General features: G+C 41.2%; 1 pseudogene; it reads right to left on the reverse strand.

The window, feature by feature from the left end:
• Positions 1–358: 358 nt before the first annotated feature.
• Positions 359–477, reverse strand: LOC145400603 (5S ribosomal RNA; annotated as a pseudogene).
• Positions 478–22,375: the final 21,898 nt, after the last annotated feature.

Below are 22,375 nucleotides of genomic sequence, written 5' to 3' on the forward strand. Positions count from 1 at the left end.
TGCAGGGGGGTGGGGGGAGGAGTTCATTACTTTGAGACCGACAACTGAGGCATACATTTAATGTTCAATGAAATATGTTTGACAACCACTGTCCAGTCATTTAGATACACACACACACACACACACATATATATATATATATATATATATAGATAGATAGATAGATAGATAAATCGGTAGATACAGATATATAGATAGATAGATAAATCGGTAGATATATATATATATATATATATTTTTTTTTTTTCATTCATTGCCAGACGCCATGTATCCCAGACGGGGTGGCCAAGGGCTTAGAGTTAATTGTTTTACAGGAAGGGGCACTAATCCTCCACCAACCCCACTTGACACGTAGGGATGCCAACAGCATCTGGTGTTCCCAGGCGGTCACCCATCCAAGTACTAACCAGACCCAACGTTGCTTAACTTCGCTGATCGGACGGGAAGCGGTGTACTCAACGTGGTATATATATATATATATATATATATATATATATATATATATATATATATATATATATGGAGCCTGTGTGGTACAGTGGTAAAGTGTGCGTTTTCGTACACTGAAGAACGAGGCTTCGCGCCACGCCAGGGTAAAAAACTTTGGGAGCGTTCTTCTCACCACGTACTGCATTGGCGGACATAAGGGGTGCTGTGGTTGAACCAGTGTCGCATACTGTAAAGTATGCTTGCACCCAGTCGGCTTGCGCGGGCCGATTACACTTGGTTCACAGACTACACATTCGTCCAAAGCCATTCCAGCACAACATTTACACTTACAAGCACTTCTCACCCTACATACAATCTCTCCTAGACAGCCTAAGCCACTTGGTAGAGATACATTGGCTGTATCGTCCCCACTTCGGTAGGGATAGGCCGGTCCTGCAGTGGACACTTAAACGGCTGATGAGATGATATATCGATCTATCCATCTATCTATATCCATCCATCCTTCCATCATCCAATCCTAAATTGCCCCATGAGGAGCGTAGGAGCCTGGGGCTAGGCAGTTGGTTCTGACATTTAAGATGAGAGTGACCAGCCTCACTCATCCCTGAGTGGCATTACATGAGCAATCAACCCCAACCACCCCTTGGATATAAACCTTCACGGGCTCAATCCGATTGGAGTGCAATAATTACTCACTAAACCAGCAGGCGCCAAAATTTGGTTATATGGTTACCACCCAGCGTTGTAAATGGTTTCCTGGTGTTCAGGAAACCATATGGCTTGTCACTCAGTGTAGAGTCACCCACAGGCAGAAGAAAGAGGAAAGCATGAAGGAGAGAAAGACAGAAGAGGGAGAGTAAAGTTATCTCTGGGCAGAAGGACAAGGAAAGAATGAAGGAAAGAAAGAGAGAAGAGGATGGAAGGAAAGAAGGATGGAGAGGAAAGGGCAGAAACCCGACAGCAACACTACATCGAGTGAGTGGATGGTGAGCGCCCCCACATACCACTATACAGTATATATATATATATATATATATATATATATATATATATATATATATATATATATATATATATATATATATATATATATATATATATATTGCCAGACGCCTCAATCCCGTTCGGGGTGGCCACAAACAAATCGCCTCCACGTCGCTCTGTCCCCCGCCATTTCACTTCCCCGCTCCCAACTCACCCCCCCCTCTCTCATATACATCTCCACCCCATCCCTCCATCTCATCCTCGGCCTCCCCCTCCCTCTTCCCCCCTCCACCTCACTCACATACACTCTCTTCGTCAGTCTTTCACCCTCCATCCTCTCCACATGGCTAAACCACCTCAATGTATTCCTCCTAACGCTTCCTATCACATCCATATCCACACCACAATGCTCCTTTATATCCTCATTTGTCAGCCTGTCTCTCCATGTGACTCCACAGGCTCCTCTTAAATAACTCATTTCCACTGCTCTCACTCTTGACTTGTGTCCTTCCTGCAACGTCCAAGCTTCACTACCATACGTTAGAGTTGGTATCACAATACTGTCATGTAGTAACTTTTTCACTTCCATGCTCACTTCCCTGCTTCTTATCACTGCTTTCAAGGAACCAGCAACCTTTCTTCCCTGCTGTACCCTTTCAAGCACTTCACCCTCCAAACCTCCATCCTTACTCATCACACTACCCAAGTACTTAAACGTACTCACATTTTCCAATTCCTCACCATCCAATCTCGCTGTACATTCACTGACTTCACCTCTCTCAAAGACCATCACTTTACTCTTCCCTACATTCACCTTTAGATTCCGTTTCTTACACACTCTCCCAAACTCATCCACCAAGCCTTGCAGCTCTCCTTCGTCTTCACTCAACAACACAGTATCATCTGCAAACAACAGTACAGGGAGTTTCCAAACACTACCCTCTCTCACCAGGGCCACTCCAACATCCACAACCCTACCTTGTACCTCTTTTATTATCCCATTCATGTACAGATTGAACAACCATGGAGACATGACACATCCCTGTTTCAACCCAACCTTCAAAGAGAAAAATTCACTTAGTTCACCATCCACACGCACTGCAGCCTTAGCACCATCATACATACTCTTCACAGCATTCAACAACTTCCCATCTACTCCATATATGCTTAATACTTTCCACAATCCTTGTCTATCCACCCTGTCATTTGCTTTCTCCAAATCCATGAAAGCTGCATACAACTTCTTTCCCTTCTCTAGAAACTTTTCCACTAAAGATCTAAGAATGAATATCTGATCTACACAACCTCTTCCCTTCCTAAAGCCTCCCTGTTCTTCTCCAACTAATTCCTCTGTTCTTTCTCTAACTCTGTCAATAAGTATCCTACCATACACTTTTCTTATTATACTAAGAAGATAGATGCCCCTATGATTACCACACACTTCTTTTTCCCCTTTTCCTTTGTACAAGGGAATAATTATATCTGACTTCCAATCCTCCGGGACTCTACCTTCCTCCCAGGCCAATCTCCACATCTTCCACATCCATTCTACTACTATCTCTCCCCGATACTTCAGGATTTCACCACATACTCCATCACTTCCTGGGGCTTTCCCCAATTTAACTTTCTTCATTGCTTCCACAACTTCTATCCTACTGATTTCTTCCTGTCTTCTCTCCTCCCTCCTTCTCCCAGCCATTCCCCAGCCGCTTATACTCCCATTACTTCCATCCTCTATGTTCAACGATTCCTTATAGTGTTCTCTCCATCTGCTCTCTTTTTCTCCCTTCTCCACTAGTAATCTACCATTTTTATCTTTCACTTCCCTGCTAACTTCACTTCCACCCTGTCTTACTCTTTTCACCTCTTTCCAGAACATTTTCTTACAGTCCCTCCACTTTACATTCAAGTTCCTTCCAAATTCCTCATCCGCTCTCTTCTTACTTTCTCTTATTAATCTTTTCACCTCTCTCTTTCTTTCTACATATAACTCTTTCTTCCGACTCTCAACTTCTTCCACGTCCCTATTTCTCATCCATTCATTGTATGCTTTCTTCTTTTGTGCCACAGCCTGTCTCACCTCTTCATTCCACCACGCTGTTCCTTGCACACCCCTCCGTCTTCTCTTCATCCCACACATCACATCACATGCTGCACATATTTCTTCTGTAAATATCCTGCACACACCTTCCACATCCCCCATCTGCTCCAATTCATATTTGCCCAATCGTTCCTCCACTTCTCTCATATACTCTGCCTTTTTCTCATCCTCTTGTAACCTTTCCACTCTTCTTACAAATACTCCTTCTTCCCGTCCTTCAGTTCTTCTATTTCTCCATTCTAATTGGACCTTGATTCTGGCCACCACCAAGTATTGGTCAGAAAGTCCACTCCCCCAACCTCTATACCGGTACATATATATATATATATATATATATATATATATATATATATATATATATATATATATATATATATATATATATATATATATATATATATATATATATATTAGTATATATATATATTAGTATATCCTTTTCCACGAAGAAAGAAAATGACAGGGTTGTATCAACAGCGGAAGCTATTGAATCTGTGTTTTCTATGGAGTTCCTCAGCGGCCAGTCACAATCTTCCGGTCGACTCAGGCCTCAGGACCCCTCGTGTCAGAAGCGGCCCTGCGAGGTCGTAAAAATTTTTAAGTAAATATGTACGAGTACATCTGTGTGTGTGTTCGTATGTGGTGTGTGTGTGTGTGTGTGTGTGTGTGTGTGTGTGTGTGTTCGTATGTGGTGTGTGTGTGTGTGTGTGTGTGTGTGTGTGTGTGTGTGTTCGTATGTGGTGTGTGTGTGTGTGTGTGTGTGTGTGTGTGTGTGTGTGTGTAATAGTGTTGTGTGGTTATAGACGTCTTTCTAAATACTTGTTTTCCCCCTCATCTCTCTCTTTCTAGATATAAATGTTTTCAGTTGGGCGAGGTAGTTTTAGATTTGTTCTTGCTCTGTCAAGATTTTTTCATGTCTGAATTGATTAAGAACTTCCGTCCAATGACGTATTCCTGTTATACTGTTGCCGTCGACAGACGATTTTTTGCAGTTTAAGTGAAAAAAAATATATATATTGGAATTATTAGAAAACACTTTCATTAACCCCTTGATACAGAAAATCTTCCCTTAAAGTGAATGAAATCATGTTACCAGCAAGAAGAAAATTAATGACATACTCGGACTCAAGGTGTCTAGGGTCGTTTTATTTGTTAGATGGCAGATATGAAGACGAACCCTCCCACTCAACCCCACTTTTTTTTTCTTTTTTATGGTGGTTTATGTTCATATTTTATTACCCTGCACTCCACATTATAGAGTTCAGTCATGTACGATGCAGGCAAACCAGGCGTATTCTTTCTTCATTAGGTGCTCCAGAAATGGTTTAAAAAAAGGGTGGGGAAGGGGTGCTTGCCTTCTTCTTTAGCACTCTTAGTGGTGGTAATGGTGTAATGGTCTACTCTGCTGTCTAATATGTATGTCCACCTTATTGTTACCACCACCAAACAATTTTCTTAAACTTACCAGAGACCTCTAGTAGTGAAGGGATTAAAGAAGCCTGTATCTACCTCCTCCAGCTTGATAAATCTCTCCTAAGGTAAATAATATCGTTAGAAGATAACAGAAAAAAAAAATGAAAGAAAAGAACACGTGATTCAACTGAAAGGTTTAATCACGTGAACCTAACACTCAGGCTCCTGTAATGGTATGGCAGTAACTGAAATAAAATACTAAGAGTTGTTCCGACGATGAGAGGGTTAATGGTGAGAGCAGTAACTCCCTGACATTGTAGTAACTCCCTGACTTTGTTGACTCCCTCTCAGGTAAATAAAAATGTCTGGCAGTGGCGAAAGACAGTACTAGAGTTGTTCCCATCTTGAAAGGGTTATTCAAATCATTACGATAACGTCTTGTATTAGTATATTTTTATCACCACCAGACGAGTCTTCTAATATCAGATAAGACTCCTCGTACTGAAAGGGTTAAATATGGGTCTATCAAACCTCTCTAGTTCCATAAGTTCCCTCAAAGCAAAATCGTTAGAAGATAGCTTGAAGAAACTATAGTTCATTCACTTTAACTTGCCGGAGATTTTCGTCCTTTTGCTGCATGATTTCTGTAGATCGATGGCATTTTAAGGGAACATTATGGCTCTACACCCTTTGCGTTGTACGTCTTCGTGATTAGCACTATATTCTAGTGTTTACTGCTTGTTATCTCCCCAGCATTCAACATGGAAAGATGGCACTTTTACACCTAGGCAAGAACGGAGTATAGGAAAACAGGACAGCAGACTGAATGGGGGTATTTTCCGTGACTAGTTGATCCTCGGATATCTTTTACATCTATCTGTTACATGCAGTCATAAAAACAAGATTTTGGATGTTCAGTGACCATTCCTGCCATAAATGTCTGGATCAAAAAGCCTAGCCCCGGGACCCCAGGTTCTTGATGGGACAACGCATAACTGGATAACAGATAAGAAAGTAAATAAAAAGACAGATAGATAGATAGACTGATTCATGTTTATAATAACTCGATAAGTGACTAGCATGTCTCAGTGGTGAAACTTCTCCAATCAAATTAAGTTTAAGGCAGTTGTTTTTAGTCCTTTTTATTCAAGGGTTATTTTACAGTACCAGTATGATTATATTTAGCTTAGAAGAGCACGTAAGAAATGAAGAAGTTAATAAAGATTTCAAAGTAATTAGCTCAGTTTGGTAAACGAAGAGCTAAACAATGATTAGTGTACAGTTTATCAAACCCTTCCAGTTCGAAAACTCTGCCCTGGGATGAATAGGCTACCGTGGTGTGTTGGTTGTAACAAGGGCTTCATACATCTTTTGGCGGTGCGTATCCTCAAATCTAAGTTTAGGACACTACCTGGTTAGCTTAGAAATTTAGTGATGCACACACACACACACACACACACACACACACACACACACACACACACACACACACACACAAACGCCCTACAGAAACGAAGCTCTGTAATAGCGTCATTACAATCTCTCCAGAATAAGCACGTATTGTCGAGTAATGGCAGGTCGACTGACGAATATATTATTTTTATTATAATCATAGCCCCTCCCTGTAACACAATTAACTCTAAGCCCTTGGTCACCCCTTTTGGGATACATGGCGTCTGGCAATGATGATGATGATAATCATATTTGTATTCAGATTTCTTATTTTCTTTTTAAATTGATTTTTCTTAATGTGTATCATCTCGCCTATAATTATCATTTTTCAGTCCCACCTATATCCATCCATTCATCCATCATCCAATCCCACATTGCCCCATGAGGAGCGTACGAGCCCGGGGCTAGGCAGTTGGTCCCGACATTTAAGATGAGAGTGACCAGCTTCACTCATCCCTGAATGGCATTACATGAGATATAAACCCCAACCATCCCTTGGATATAAACCTTCACCGGCTCAATCCGATTGGAACGCAATAATTACCCACTAAACCACCAGGCGCCAAAATTTGGTTATATGGTTACCACCCAGCGTAGTAAATGGTTTCCTGGTGCTCAGGAAACCATTTGGCTTGTCACTCAGTGTAGAGTCACCCACAGGCTGAAGGAAGTGGAAAGAATGAAGGAAAGAAAGACAGTAGAGGGAGTGTAAAATCACCCGTAAGCAGAAGGATAAGGAAAGAATGACGGAAAGAAAGACAGAAGAAAATGGAAGGAAAGAAGGATGGAGAGGAAAGGGCAGACATCCGAGAGCAGCACTACATCGAGTGAGTGGATATATCAATTTTACATATTCATTGCTGCAGGATCGTGTTAAGTTTTCAAACTCAACATTGCTGAAATCAGAGTAATAACCCTTTTCTGTACTTGCTTCTGTAAATGTACAGTATTACTTTCGGATTACCTGATGTACAGTAGACAGTCATCCCCCAAACGTTGCACTAAAGATAATTTTACACAAGGTGCTGCTGCATTTCCTCTTTCTTATTCATCTTCACTTCCCGGAGAACGTATCTGTTGCTACTGTATATATATATACATACATATATATATATATATATATATATATATATATATATATATATATATATATATATATATATATATATATATATATATATATATATATATTGTAATGCTAGGTGCTTTAGGGGTCGGCTTCTCGTCCCGTAAAGGCCTAGTGTGTAGGGGGGCTCTCTTTCTAGAGCGGAGCTTAGACAAATAGGAAAGAGGTAGGGCATTAAAAAAAATCAAGGCAACAACCTTACACGTGTATTACTTAGCTGAACAGGGGAACGAGTAGATGTCACTGATACAGATACACTGGACAATTACAACCCTTCCGTCTAGATATGGGTTATCAGGATAGCGCAGGCTCGGAACAAAATGAATAGCACTCGAGGCAGAGTATTATTAGTTATAGGAAGTCCGGGCTTTATATATTCATGGAGTCGCTGATATTGTTCCTTGTTGGTAAGTGTTTCTTTGGCACTGGGGTCTGGATACGGTTTTAGTATTAGGAGGTATTATCTGGTGGTAGCGTATTCACTATGATAGACCCGTCTCTCACTGTGGTGGCCGTATTCGGGGTTACTCTGTGACTGCTACTCACTCCACCACTTTGGTATTATCACTGACTTCCGTTAGAGGGTTAGCACATTGTTCTGTCTTCATGTTACTGGGTCACAGACACTGTACTATCACTGTCACTCCTCTCGGATCTGGGCGTCGTGGTGGTCAGGTAAAAGGGCGGCGGTGTCACAACCTTACTACTGACGGGGCTGGGTTCTGCCGGGGGCCTCTACATCCAGATGCCACGGGATCACTCGCAAGGGCGTCCTCTATCGTCCAGGGCTGTGGGTGGTGAATTGCCCTGCGCTCTCGGAGCTGGGGGCAGGAGTATGGCCCTCAGGGCTGGGCCAAATAACTGCCTGAACCTTTCGCTCAGGCGCCTGATGGAGGACGGAGATCTCCGGCGTCGGGGTGCGGGGAGTTCCCGCCCGGGAGTCCTGGGGGCGGTCTGGGGTTCCCGAGGGCTGCAGTCCCCGGTGCTTGGCAGCGCCATCAGGAAAGGGCTGCTGCATCGGACTGCATTGGGGTCCGTTAGATGAGCTCTCTCCAGAGCTGATTCCAGGGAGTGGAGGCTGGGGGAGACCACGGGGCCTCTCCAGTACCCTTCTAGACTCGGGACTCCCTCTGGGTCGTGAACCAGAGAACAGGCGTCAGCTTCTGAAGGAGGAGCGGCTACAGGCTGTCTCCTGCCGATGGGCCCAGCTACTGGCGGTGGCCTTTTAGGGGCACGGCTACCGGCTGTCGCCAAGGCCCGGCTACTGGCCGTGGCCTGGGGGAGGGAGCAGCTACCAGCAGACCTAAGGGCACCTTCGGAGCTGCTACGGGCCGTCTCCTGATTCCTTTCAGAGCGGCTACAGGCCATCTCCTTCAGGAGGGTTGAGAGGCTTCAGGCCGTCTCGAGAAGGGCACTTTTGGAGCAGGCACAGGCCGTCTCCTCTTGCATTAGAGAGTTGGACAGAAAAGGGATGAAAGTTTGTGGCTAGATGGGTCCTACGCACTCGTCGTAGAGGTGGAGGAATGCATGCAGACAGTTCAGAGGATCAGTGACCATAAAAGTAGCGATAGAAAACAGATAAAGATGCAACAGTGCGGCGAAGAGACAGAGGTTGAAGGGAATCAGTAAGAGGAGGAGAGTTAATGAGATGAAAAGCCTTTGACTCCACCCTATTGAGAAGAGCTGTATGTGGGGAGCCTCCCCACACATGAGAGTTGTACTCCACACAGGGGCGGATAAAACCCCTGTATAGAGTCAACAATTGTGCAGGGGTAAAGAAAGAAAGGAGTCAGCTTAGCACACCCAATCTCTTGGAAGCAGATTTTACAAGAGATGTAATATGATCTTTCCAAGATAAGTCCCGAATAAATGAAACCCCATGCATGTTCAAGGATGATGCAGGATTAAGCTGAATATTATTAAACATTAGTGGGTATACCTGTGGAAGATTTTGTTAGGTTGATAGTTGTTAGAACTGAGTCTTAGATGCATTAAAAACAACCAGATTATTTATACCCCAGTCAGAGATACGAGCCAAGTCAGACATCATCCCTTGTTTGTTGAAGTAACTGCTGAGATGGGCATTGTGGGAACCAAATGGAAAGGTGAAGGGTGGAGTCATCAGCGTATGAATGGATAGGGTTAGATGTACAGCTTAGAAGGTCATTGATGAATAAAAGGAAGAGAGTTGGTGATAGGACAGAGCCCTGAGGAACACCACTGTTGATAGATCTAGGAGAAGAACGATGGCCGTCTACAACAGTGGCTATAGAACGACCAGAAAGGAAGCTAGTGATGAAGGCACAGATAGAAGGATAGAAACCGTAGAAGGGCAGTTTGGAAATTAAAGATTTATGCCAGACTCGATCGAAAGCCTTTGAGATGTCAAGTGCAATGGCAAAGCTTTCGCCAAAGTCCCGAAAGGAGGATGACCAGGAGTCTGAAAGGTAGGTGAGAAGATCGCCAGTGGAGCGTCCCTGATGGAACCCGTACTGACGATCAGAAAGAAGGTTGTGATAGGAAAGATGCCTTAAAATTTTTCTACTGAGAATTGACTCGAAAACTTTTGAAATACAGGACGTTAAAGCAACTGAACGATAGTTGGAGGGTTGGGAGTGGTCACCCTTCTTTGGGACTGGCTGAATGAGAGCAAAGTTCCAGCAAGAAGGAAAGGTACAATTTGACAGACAAAGGCAAAAGAGTTTGCCTAGGCAGGGTGTAAGCACAGAAGCACAGTTCTTGAGAACAATAGGAGGGACTCCATCAGGCCCATATGCCTTGTTAGTATTGAGGCCAGTGATGGCAGAAAATACATCAGCTGAAGAAATTTTAATGCCAGCCATAAGGAAGTCAGAGGCGGGAAGTGATGGAGGAACAGCACCGGAATCGTCTAAGGTGGAATTGGAGGAGAAAGTCTGTGCGAAGAGTTCTGCTTTATCAGTAGAAGAAATAGCTACAGAACCATCAGAGTAGAAAAGAGGAGGGAAGGATGATGAGGTAAAGTTGTTAGAAGGGTTTTTGGCAAGGTGCCAGAAGGAGCGGGAAGAATACGAGTTGGAGAGTTGAGAGCATTTAGTATGGATGAAATTATTTTTAGCAGTGCGAAGAACAGACTTAGCACGATTCCGGGCAAAAACGTAAAGATGATGTGATTCAGGGGTGGGTTGGCTCCGGTACCTTTTGTAGGCCTTCTCCTTGTTATGGACAGCATTAGAACCAGCTTGATTAAACCAAGGCTTTCTTGCATTAGTCAAAGGATATGAGAAAGGAATGTATGCCTCCATGCCCGAGAGAATAACCTCCATAATGTGCATGGCACACTTTGATGGCTCACGGCCATGGAAGCAATAATCATTCCAGGGAAAATTAAAGAAGTACTGCCTGAGGGCTTCCAAATCCGCGACTCCAAAATGCCACAGACGACGTTTCCCTGGAGGGTCCACAGGCTGTACCGGAGTGATAGGACAGGTTAAGGTGATAAGGTTGTGATCGGAGGAGCCCAACTGAGAGAAAAGATTAACAGTGTAAGCAGAAGGATTAGTTGTAAGGAAGAAGTCAAGTATGTTGGAGTTCTCTCCAAGGCGGTCTGGGATACGGATAGGGTGCTGTGCAAGCTGCTCTAGGTCATAGAAAAGATGTAGGCATGTTCACCAGGTGGATCAGTGACAGGAGAGGAGAGCCAAAAGTGGTGGTGAACATTGAAATCTCCTAGAATGGAGATTTCAGAGAAAGGAGAAATGGATAGAATGTGTTCCATCGTAGAAGTAAGATAGTCAAAGAATTTTTGATAGTAGAATTAGGGGATAAGTAAACAGGACAGATATATTTAGTCAGAGAATGATAGGAAAGCCGAAGCCAGACTGTAGAGAATTCAGAAGAATCAAGTTCAGGAACACGAGAGCAAGATAATTCGTTGCGTATATATACACAACAGCCACCTTTGGCTTTGAAATGAGTTTAGAGAAAGTAGGAGGATACAGAAAAGGGTTTGCTGTCAGTTGCCTCAGATAGCTCAGTCTCAGTTAGAAAAAGAAGATAAAGTTTAGAGGAGGAGAGGTGGTGCTCAACAGAGCGAAACTTAGAGGAAAGGCCGCGAATGTTGCAGAAATGAAGAAGAAGAGAGTCAGACAGTGGTACCAGGCACCTCGAGTCGTCACTGGGAGAGGTGCGGAAGGTATGGGTGTGATTGTGTGTCTAGGTGACTTGGGGATTGTGGCTGTTGGTATTGTGGGTGTAACTGTGGGTAGGGGTGTGGGAGTGAGTGGTGTGGGTGTGGGCATGGGTATTAGTGATGCGAATTTGAGTGTTGGTGTGGGAAGTGGTGATGGGTAAGGGCGGTGCTGATAACCAAATCTGCAGATGTTAGTGAGGGTTTGGGTGGTGTGGGTGTGAGTTTTGTTTCATGTTTGAATGGTGTACTTAGGGTAGTAGGTGTGAGGGTATGGGTGATATAAGTGTGGGTAGCCTATTATTTGATTTCAGGAGAGGCAGCCTAGCCAAACACCCAGATAACCCTCCTCGATAAACCCTACCTTCCCATCGCCCTGCTCTTTGTCGGGAATTAAAGGGTATTTACCTCTGGTTTGATCAATACCCGCGTGCTTAATTTTGGTCCCTGCAATTTATAGGAAGGGGTCTCGTGAGTAACGTATGCATCTTGTATACGTATTAATGTGTGTGTTTGTTCACACACAGACACAAACATATATATATATATATATATAATTACTTATTTAAAAGTTAGCTTCAGTACCAGTGACTTCCAACCTAAATCACTATGAGAGGTCTTCTGTAGTGTGTATGAAATTTCGTGCCAGCAAGAAAAAATACATAATAACACCATTACACTGCAAGAATATAGTCCGAGGAGCCTTTTAACTCATTCATATCGGGAAGTCTTCCTACAAGGGTTAAAAGTCGTGTTGCAGTAACAAAGGAAAAATTCATGTTACCTCCATACGAGTTAATGCCGATTGTGTTAACTCCTTAATTAAAATATGTCTCACCATGATATAATAAGATCATATGGCGCTCACAAGTTATATTAACAAAAGAAGCCTTTGGTATGAAGGAATTAATGGAAATCCTGTGACCTTTTCATTGCAAGAAGTCTTCTCAGATCTAAATACGAATCATCCGAAAGTAGCATGAATATGAATGTTAATAATCAGTGTTTGTACTGTACGTACTGCAAATCTGGTTTTGAATATTTTTTTGAAGTCTAATAAGCTTTATTGGCAAAAAAATAAAAAAAACGAAGTTTGGTGTAATAGATTTCTTAACAAGAAGCCTAAAAGGAAATTGTGTAATTTATTTTACAGCAAAATGAAAGTGAAAAATATCTGAAAGTTTCTTCATTAAAATAAGGAAAATGCAAATGTAACCTAACAAAAACTCTTTACGAAAAAAAGGGTTAAAGATTCCATTAGCAAAAACGAAAAGGAAGTATATATAATCTGAGTTAGGAGAAAAAGAATAAATTAATGTTAGTGTAACAGATTCTGTAGCAAAATAAAAAAATAAGAGAGAGAGAGAGAGAGAGAGAGAGAGAGATTAATGGCTACGAGAAGTCTCATCAGAAGTTGAAAAAATATATACAGACATATATATTTTATAACAGAGAGGGAAATCTGGTCAGATGGCGTTATTTCGTAACTAGCAGAGAAAAGCAAAGGTTGTCCAGGAGATTTCCTTATAGAGAGGAGAAAAAGTATTTATGGACATATAATATTCACATCAAGTGGGATATCGGGGATACCCCATTAAGCAACAAAAAAGAATGTTAAACAATCTTAACAAAAGAAAAATATAAAAAGAAACCTTAACAAATTTAGTAACTAAATGGAACAAGTTTAACTTGGTCAAACAGTTCTTACCTTAATGGGAAAAAAATGAAAAAGGTTCTGTAAATTTCGTAACCAAAAACTGAAAATTATCTAGCTATTTAAGTTTTGTAACTAAAATGGAAAAGTGTAATCTAGTCCAACAAAATTCGAAACCATAATGGAAAGTTACAATCTACTCATTGGAAATATAACTAACAGGAAAATATGATCTTAGCAAGTTTCACAGAACAGAAATAATAAAGAAATATTAATGTCATACCACAAATCTGGGCAAAAATTATAATCTTTGGAAATTCAGTTTTGCGAAATAAGTCAAATGGGTTTTAACAGTGCCACACCTTATACTAAGCCACATTTCCTACCTTTGCTTTCCATATTTCCTTGTCCCAGCGCCATCTGTTTCCTCGCTGCCTTCCATCATCTCTCCCTCCAACTTTATGCCTCTTCTTATTCATCTCTTTATCCATCCTTCCCTCTCCCCAGCCCTTCCTGTCATATCCTAGGCAATTGTTCACTTTGTTTTGAATCGGTCTTTCTCTCACGCTTTCTTTCCAATTTCGTTGTTCTCTTTCGTTTATCTTTCAGTTGTCCTTCATTTAATTTCATTCTCTCTCTCTCTCTCTCTCTCTCTCTCTCTCTCTCTCTCTTTGTATATACATACATATATATATAGATAGATAGATAGATAGATAGATTTCTCTCTCTCTCTCTCTCTCTCTCTCTTTATTTATAATCTCCGCAATAGATCTTCCTCTTGGGAACCTTAGTCTTACCAGGAGAAGTAGTAACAACGTTGCGATGAACAGCATGTTACGTATTTCATACCTTTAGGAGTCATAATCTCCATCATCAGTGGATCTAAAAGTTTACAAGACAACAGTGTCAGAAAACACATAAAACCTCTTTTTTCACTGAAGATACATTACATTAACAAAGAAAAAAAAACATAGAGGGAAGTGATGTAAGAAAAAAAAAATAACATAGAGGGAAGTGATGTAAAAAGGTAAAGTAAAAAGGCAGCACGCTTACTCTTTGCAAAATCAGAATATCAGTTCATAGACTAACGATGCTAGATATGATATAAACAAAGTAGGAGTTGACTTGTTACAGTAGTTCTTGCCTGAATAGTGGGGTAGCGCTGATCGAACTGTTAAGACTGGGTCATATTCTATGAATCAGGATAAAATCAGCTGTGATGAGATCAGAGTAGGACTGGCATGTTGTTAGTATCTGAAAATCAGCGGAAGACAACGGGTGATCAGAAAGACGAGAGTGCTCTCTGGCAGAAGAATAATAAAGTTTAGAAAGGAGCCTTCCAGTCCTAGTGGATTTACCTTGATGCTCAAGAAGTCGGTGGAGCAGCCAGCGTAAAAAGTAGACCCCATGTTTATCGTAGGACACTTGAATATTAAAATAATTAAACCACTTTGGACCGGAGATTGGTGGGAAGGCAGGAATGTTTAAGAAAGCTGCCAGTAGTGTTCTTGCATGTAAAGATAATCTTAAAATAAATCTGTAGATAACAATCATTGAGAAGTTTGTTTAGCTTTTTCCTAATCTCGCATCTTAATGTTCCCAGGTGTGGGAACTCCACATACAGACACTCCTTATCGATATATATATATATATATATATATATATATATATATATATATATATATATATATATATATATATATATAATAGACAGAAATTGCCTGAATCTAATACCCCTATCTCAGAAATTATTGAAATTCTTGGTGTTTCACCAAATGATAGACTCAGCTGGACTTCTCATTTTAGATCACTTGCTAAATCACTTGAAAGAAACGGATTATTTTACAAAAATCTAACTTCTTCACTGACGAGCAGTTAACTATAATTACTGGAAAATAATAAATAACTTTTCTTCTGCCAATGAAGGAAATTTTTCTGTTCTTAGCTAAATTATGGACCCTGAAATGAGATCTGAAGTTAGAGTTTAGCCATCACGTCACGTTTTCAAAATATTCACATTCATATGTTATATACACAATGTGTCTTTGCATGCCATATTATATTGTACAGTATATCGTCACACTGGAAACCAAACTTGAGAACTCAATAAATATTTTATTACATCATATTTAGATGTTCATGACTGAAAACCATTTTTTAAAAATGTAAAAAAAATAAGAACTTGAATAAGAGAAAACTCTTATTAACAGAACAGGTACACTCGAAAGCATTCTTCTCCGCCCTAGTAGCCGGAGTCGCGGCCAGTGAGCGACCAGGCGATCGAACACCCCACACCCACCACCCCTACCCCAACTGCAGTGTAAACATTGTTGGACAGATGTGGAACGGCCAAACCTGGTGATGTTACAATGTGTCATGATTGTTCTTATAGACAATCAGAACCAGTAGAGGTAAGTATAAAGGTATTTAATGTGTAATACTGTGCTGTTATCCACAATATACAAGGCATGAAAATGAAAGAAAACCTACAATGTATTATATATTATTGTCTATATATTTACGTCCTATTTTATAATGTTACAAATAAACATATCAAGGTGAACAGCATCTGTTGAAAGATATGATGTCTTTCCTCACACATTCTCGCTTCCATCTCCACCACCTTAAGGGTTTGTCTCAATCAATAGCCTCTCTTATCCTCTCGTCCCTCACACCCACCCCTTGTTCACCAACATAAACAAAGATTATGATGAAATGATCCGTCAAGAATTGATCATATTAATATTAGCATACACATCTGTACTCGTATTAAGCTACGCCTCCTAGCTAGGGGCAGGGAAAAGGGAAGGGGGAGAAGGAAAGGGCAGGGAGAGATAAGAAGAAAGAATGAGGAAGGTATAGACTGAGATAAGATAGAAAAATGGAGGGAAAGTTAGAGGTAGATGCTGAGAAAAGGAGAAGGGAGGGTGTGGAAGTTAGAGAGAATGAGTGGAAGGACAGGGTAAGAAAATAAGAAACAAGTGAGTGAGAGCTGTAGTCAAAACTAAGATTCTGAAAGAGGGTGAATTAAAAAAATATAGGGGTGATGCAGACAATTCTAGTTGTGAAAAGGGTGGGATGACAGAAGAGAGAGAGAGAGAGAGAGAGAGAGAGAGAGACAGAGAGAGAGACAGAGAGACAGAGAGAGAGAGAGAGAGAGAGAGAGAGAGAGAGAGAGAGAGAGAGGAGGGGGGAATGGGACTACTAAAGGGAGAAAGTATTGGTATGCAAGGTGGTAATGACACAATATGAAAAATAAGGTAAACCGAGAGGTTAGAACAGAAATAAAGAAAACAGTGGGAGCGATGTGATAAGGAAGGGAGTATATGGATGAAAGAGAACCAAGAAAAAAGAAAGTTCAAGGAATGAAAGTCTGCGAGAAAAATTACAAGTGGAAACTAGACAGCACTCAGGGAGCACATACCTCTGCCAATGCCATTGTAACTAAAAAAGGATCCAGCTCCGGATCTGTGGAGTTATTGTGTGGAATACATAGGATCAGGATCCGTCCCAGAATTTACATAATTGTTCCTTGACCCATCGCCCACAGTTCATCCAGATTTTATTGAAATTCATTGAGAACTTTTGGAGATATTATACATAGGATCTGGATCCGGATCCGGATCCTCCCCAAAATTTAATCATTCTTCCATGGCCAGCGGTACACTCTTCCACCAAATTTCATTAAATGTCACTGAAAAGTTTTGGAAATATCATCTGGACAAACAGACAGACAGGCAGACAAAAACAGGTGAATATATAACCTCCACCAGCTTCGCTGGCGGAGGTAAAAACAGAAATAACGAAACGGAAGAGAAGAGAAGAGAAGAGAAGAGAGAGAGAGAGAGAGAGAGAGAGAGAGAGCAATGAAAGAGGAGATTGGAGGTACTGGGGAGAGACGGAGGAAGGGGAACGAGGTGCCAGAGAAGTTCGAAATGAGGTGCTGGAGGAATGTTAGAAATGAGGGGTGAGGGGAGGAAGAGGAAGAGCGGAGACGGAGGGAAGGGGTAGGAAAAGAGGAGAGGGAACAGGATTAGAGCTCAAGAGAATTTAAATAAAGGAGTTATGGGAACGAGAAAAGAGGAAGGAGGGGAAAAGCAAAAAGGGAAGAAGGGGGAATGAAAAAGTATGGAGGGAAAGAAAAACGAAAGGGGAGATAATGGGAATGACATGAATGAAGGAAGGAAGAGAATGGAAAGGAAAGTGGAATGTAGAGATGATTACAGGGAAAAGAAACACCAGTGAAGGGAAGGGAAGGACAAGGACAGGAAGAAGAGGGAAAGAGAAAGAGAGGAAACCAAAAATATGGTAGGGAATGGAAAAAATTATACAGCGGAAGGGAACAACAGAGAAAGAGGATACATGGAAGGAAAAAGGGAGGAGTGTGGAGGGGGGCAAGAAAGAAAAAGAGAAGAAAAGAATGAGTCAGGAAAGGAGAGAAGGAAGGAAAGGGGTAGACGGAAGAATTTCGGGTATGGTTTCTCATATATCAGCAAAACACAAGCACAAAATCGCCAACACACACTCCTTTTCCTCACTCCATTTTAATCCATCGTTGAATCTAGTTCCTGGTGGGTCGTCTCAAAACACATTTTCTGTTCATAGTATTCTCGCAACACTTTCATTTATCCATTTACTTATTTATTTTTTCGCCCATAACTCGCTTTCCTCTCGATCCATGTAGTTTTCATTTCCTCTGAATTAATTATCACCAATGCCTTTTCCAGTACATATAGTTTTTTTTTTTCCCACACCCGCAATCTATATTTAATATTTTTTGCAACAGCGACGTTTCTTTTTTTCCGAGTTCCAAAGCGAGTCCGCCTATTTTATAGTTTTTCAGTTAGCGAGCCGTTCCACTTCCATTTTGAAAATGTCTGTCAGGAGAAAGAGAAATTTGTGATATCAGTGGTATGAGAATATTTATCAATGGTAATGGAATATATATATATATATATATATATATATATATATATATATATATATATATATATATAACATGGTGGTGTGATGAAGGTGTAGAAGCTACAGTTAATGAGAAAAGACTTTTACTGCAATGGAAATGGGGTGGTAACAAAGAGGAATAATTGGCTGTCAAGCATAGGGTTAGAAAAGAAGTGTACAGGACAAAATCTGAATCTCAGAGACTAAACAGTGTTGAAAGAGATAATATGATATTTAAGGTGTCAAATCAGATGCAGAGGGAAAACAGGGGTATCAAAATTGAGCAGTGTCCGAGGAATGATGAAAGGTAGTGGTAAATAGTAAGGATATCAAAGACGCCTGGAGAGTGCTATAACCGGTTGTTGAATGGGGAGTCTGACTGGAGCAAGGAAGGTTTGGAGTCAGCAGATCCAGTGTTTGGCCCTTCGCCTTTGATTGATGCTGTTACAGTCAGCAAGGCAATAGGCAGGATGAAGGTGGGGTAGGCAGCAGGTGTGTCTAGATTAGCTGCTGAAATGCTGAATACCTCAGGATTAGGGAATGATTGAATTTTGATGAGATGTATTTTGAGTCTATGCCAGGCAAAAGGACCATTGATGCCATATTCATTATTCGACAGGTTCACAAAAATTACATAGGAAAGAAATGGGACCTGTACTTTGTTTTCGTTGATTTAGAGAAGGCCATTGAATGAGTTCCTAGGAAGGTGGTGAAGTGGGCAATGAGAAAGCTTGGGATTAAGGAGTGGCTGGTTAGAATGGCTGTGGCTATATATGTGAGTGTTTGCACCCAGGTGAGAGTGAATGGACATTCGAGTGATGAGATCTCCGTGAATGTTGAAGTGTATCGGGAGTCAATCTTGAGCCTCTTATTTTTTTATGATGGTGACTGAAGCCGTCTCATGTAACTTCATAAACGAACTCCATCGGAGATGTTGCATTCCGATGATTTGATGTTGATTGCAGAGAGTGAAAGGGAGGCGGAGGAAAGTTCCAGGAAGTGGAGAAATGGTATGGAGCACAAGGCCTTGAGAGCACATGCAGATAAAAGAAAGAAGATGGTATCAAGGGTTGGTGGAGATGCTGTCAAAGAAGAGGGAGAGTGGCCATGTGCGGTTTGCCACAAGGGGGTGGGAAGTAATTCCATCTTGTGCAGTGTTTGTGATAAGTGGGTGCATAAGAGATGTGGTGGTATTAGAGGTAGACTGTCAGATACTGCAGATTTCATGTGTGAGATGCGCTGAAGAGAGCATGTGAAGATTGTCAGGTGTGAAAGGATTGATCTTGCTGGTGAGTATCTCGAGTGTATGGAAGAGTTTTGTTACTTGGGAGACATGTCATCTGCTGGAGCAATGGAGGATCCAAGATTTAGGAAAGGGGGGGGGGTTGTTTGTCAATGAAAGGGGCGCCGAGCGCAGAAGGTGCAAGGCAATAAGCTAGGGGGTCTTGGGTGAGCGGTAGCTTCCCCAGTGGGGTCCTGGATGGAGCCCCGGCCGCAAAACGCTTTTTAACGTTTCACAAGCATTTAGAAAACATTTTGGGGCAAGTTGTGGTACTTTTATGGTGGTTAATATTTAAAAGCTGGAACCTATAATTCGTGTCAGATGGAAACAGCCCAAAAGTCATTAGCATATAACTCTTCCTTAAAATAAAAAAAACGTTTGAATCACTCTCTCAATTTAAAATTGCTAGAAATCATGCAGAAGCTGTAATAAATCTTGCTAAATCAAACTTTCATCAAAAGCAAGCATCAAAGCTACCTAACAACCCTAATGTGAATAGAATATTCTGGTCAACTCTTAATTCTTTCAATAATAACTTTAACATGTCATCATACATTCCCCCACTAAAATCTTTAGATAGCAACATTACAAATGACCCACGTGGGAGAGCAGATATTTTTACCAGTACGTTTACCAGAAATTCCACCACAGAGGATGCCAGCCAGAACGTCCCAGTCCTAGAACTTGACTCCCGAAATTGTTCCACTTAAAATACAGGGAAGATACGTAAAATCCATCCTAGACAAATTATCTACCAACAAAGCTCCAGGCCCAGATGGAATTCCGCCAATTGTTTTGAAAAAGTGTTCCCCTGAACTTGCCTCTGTTCTAGCTAAAGTATTCAGACTATGCATACGTACTTCTTCATTCCCAAATTCATGGAAAGAAGCCAATATCCATCCAATTCCGGAGAAAGGAAGTTCCTCTGACCCCTCTGATCACAGACCAATAGCTGTCACATCTTCTCTTGTTAAGGTATTTGAACTTTAATTAATAAGCACATTGTTAAACATCTTGAATCCAACAACTTAATTAGTGATAGACAATATGGTTTTTGCCACGAAAGATCCACCACTAACATACTCAATCTCCTAACTCATACCATCCCCCAATCGATTGACCTACATGGAGAAACTCATGCAGTAGCCCTTGATATTTCTAAAGCTTTCGACAGAGTATGGCACCGTTCCTTGCTGTCCAAACTCCCTTGCTATGGACTAATGTCTATTGTTCCTTTGATTTCCTCATATCTCAGTGACGGGAAAATAAGAGTAAAAGTAGATGATGTATATTCCAATTTCCACTCAATTAATGCCGGCGTGCCGCAGGGATCAGTCTTGGCGCCAACCCTGTTCCTGGTTCATATTAATGATCCCTTATCTGTCACCCACAATCCCATCCACTCATATGCAGATGAAAATATCTCTACCTCTCAACTCGGTACAGCCATCTCCATAAATCAAGACCTATCTATGCTCAATGAATGGGGACAAAACAACCTTGTCTCATTTAATGCTAGTAAAACTAAATATATACGATTTACTAATAGACAGATATTGCTAGATTCGTATATTACCTTCATTGCTACTAATATTCCCATCTCCAAAAGTATTGAAATTCTCGGCGTCTCACTTTACAATGCCCTCAGCTGGACCTTCCATGTTAGATCACTTGCTAAAACCGCCTCAAAGAGACTTGGATTATTGTAGAGTCCGTAAGATCTTCAGTGACGAGCAGTTAGCTATAATTTATAAGAGTCATGTGCGCTTTCACCTCGAATATTGCTGACCCTTGTGGAATGAATGTGGAGAGGTTGCATTAAAACAACTAGACAAAATTCAGAACAAAGCTGTAAGGATTATTAACAACCCTGCCATTACAAATAAACTACCTCCCCTACAAGTAAGAAGGAATGTTGCCTCTCTTGCATTATTTTACAGGTATTTTTATGGCAAATGCTCAGACGAAGTTGCGTCCATGGTGCCACCTCTCCATGCCTTCCCTCGTGCTACACGGGCATCTGGTTGTGCTCATGACTGGAATGTCACTCATCCATATTGCAGAACTTTTGCCTATCAGAATTCTCTCATTCCCCGAACCGCATCTCTCTGGAACTCGCTTCCCCAGAGTTGTTTCCCTCCAAACTTCAACCTACAGCTGTTCAAGTCTAACTGTTACTGATATTTTATGAAGAGAGGACACCAGTAATCTGGTGTATGGATTATTTTTTTTATTCATTTGTTTTTTCTTCCCCTGTTCTGTTATTTGACAAAAATAAAAAACAGTTACAGTATGATCGGCGTGAGCTGTGATGGGTACAACAATGTGAAGATGGTGTGACACTAGGTCTATGTTGTGCAAGAAACAAAAGTAGTCTGTGGTCACTGGTCGGGATCTAAGGAGAGGAGTCAGGACTAACGAGTGTGAAAATTACAACATTCAAGTTGTTACATGCTTACAATTTCGATAGTTTTTTGCCAAATATTGAGGCTTTCTCTGTTCTAAGAGAGCATTGTCTTCAATATTTTCGATTCGAGATCGTAATAACCAATCCAACTAACAAAAAATTGTACCCAAACACAAGCAAAACTTTACTTAATATTGAGATCGAAAACTCTATGACAGTGTCTCAGTCAGATATTGTCCAAGGACATTGGTAGCTCTGTTGTACGCATCCGTTTCACGAAAGATTCTCTCTCTCTCTCTCTCTCTCTCTCTCTCTCTCTCTCTCTCTCTCTGTTGCAACCCTCAAATCTTGTTTCATTATTTTACACATTTACCTGCTGTTCTGTTCTAATTTC

Source organism: Coenobita brevimanus, chromosome 52 (assembly GCF_032717465.1).
Source record: "Coenobita brevimanus isolate Jiangsu-jjx chromosome 52, ASM3271746v2, whole genome shotgun sequence".
Lineage (NCBI taxonomy): Eukaryota > Metazoa > Arthropoda > Malacostraca > Decapoda > Coenobitidae > Coenobita > Coenobita brevimanus.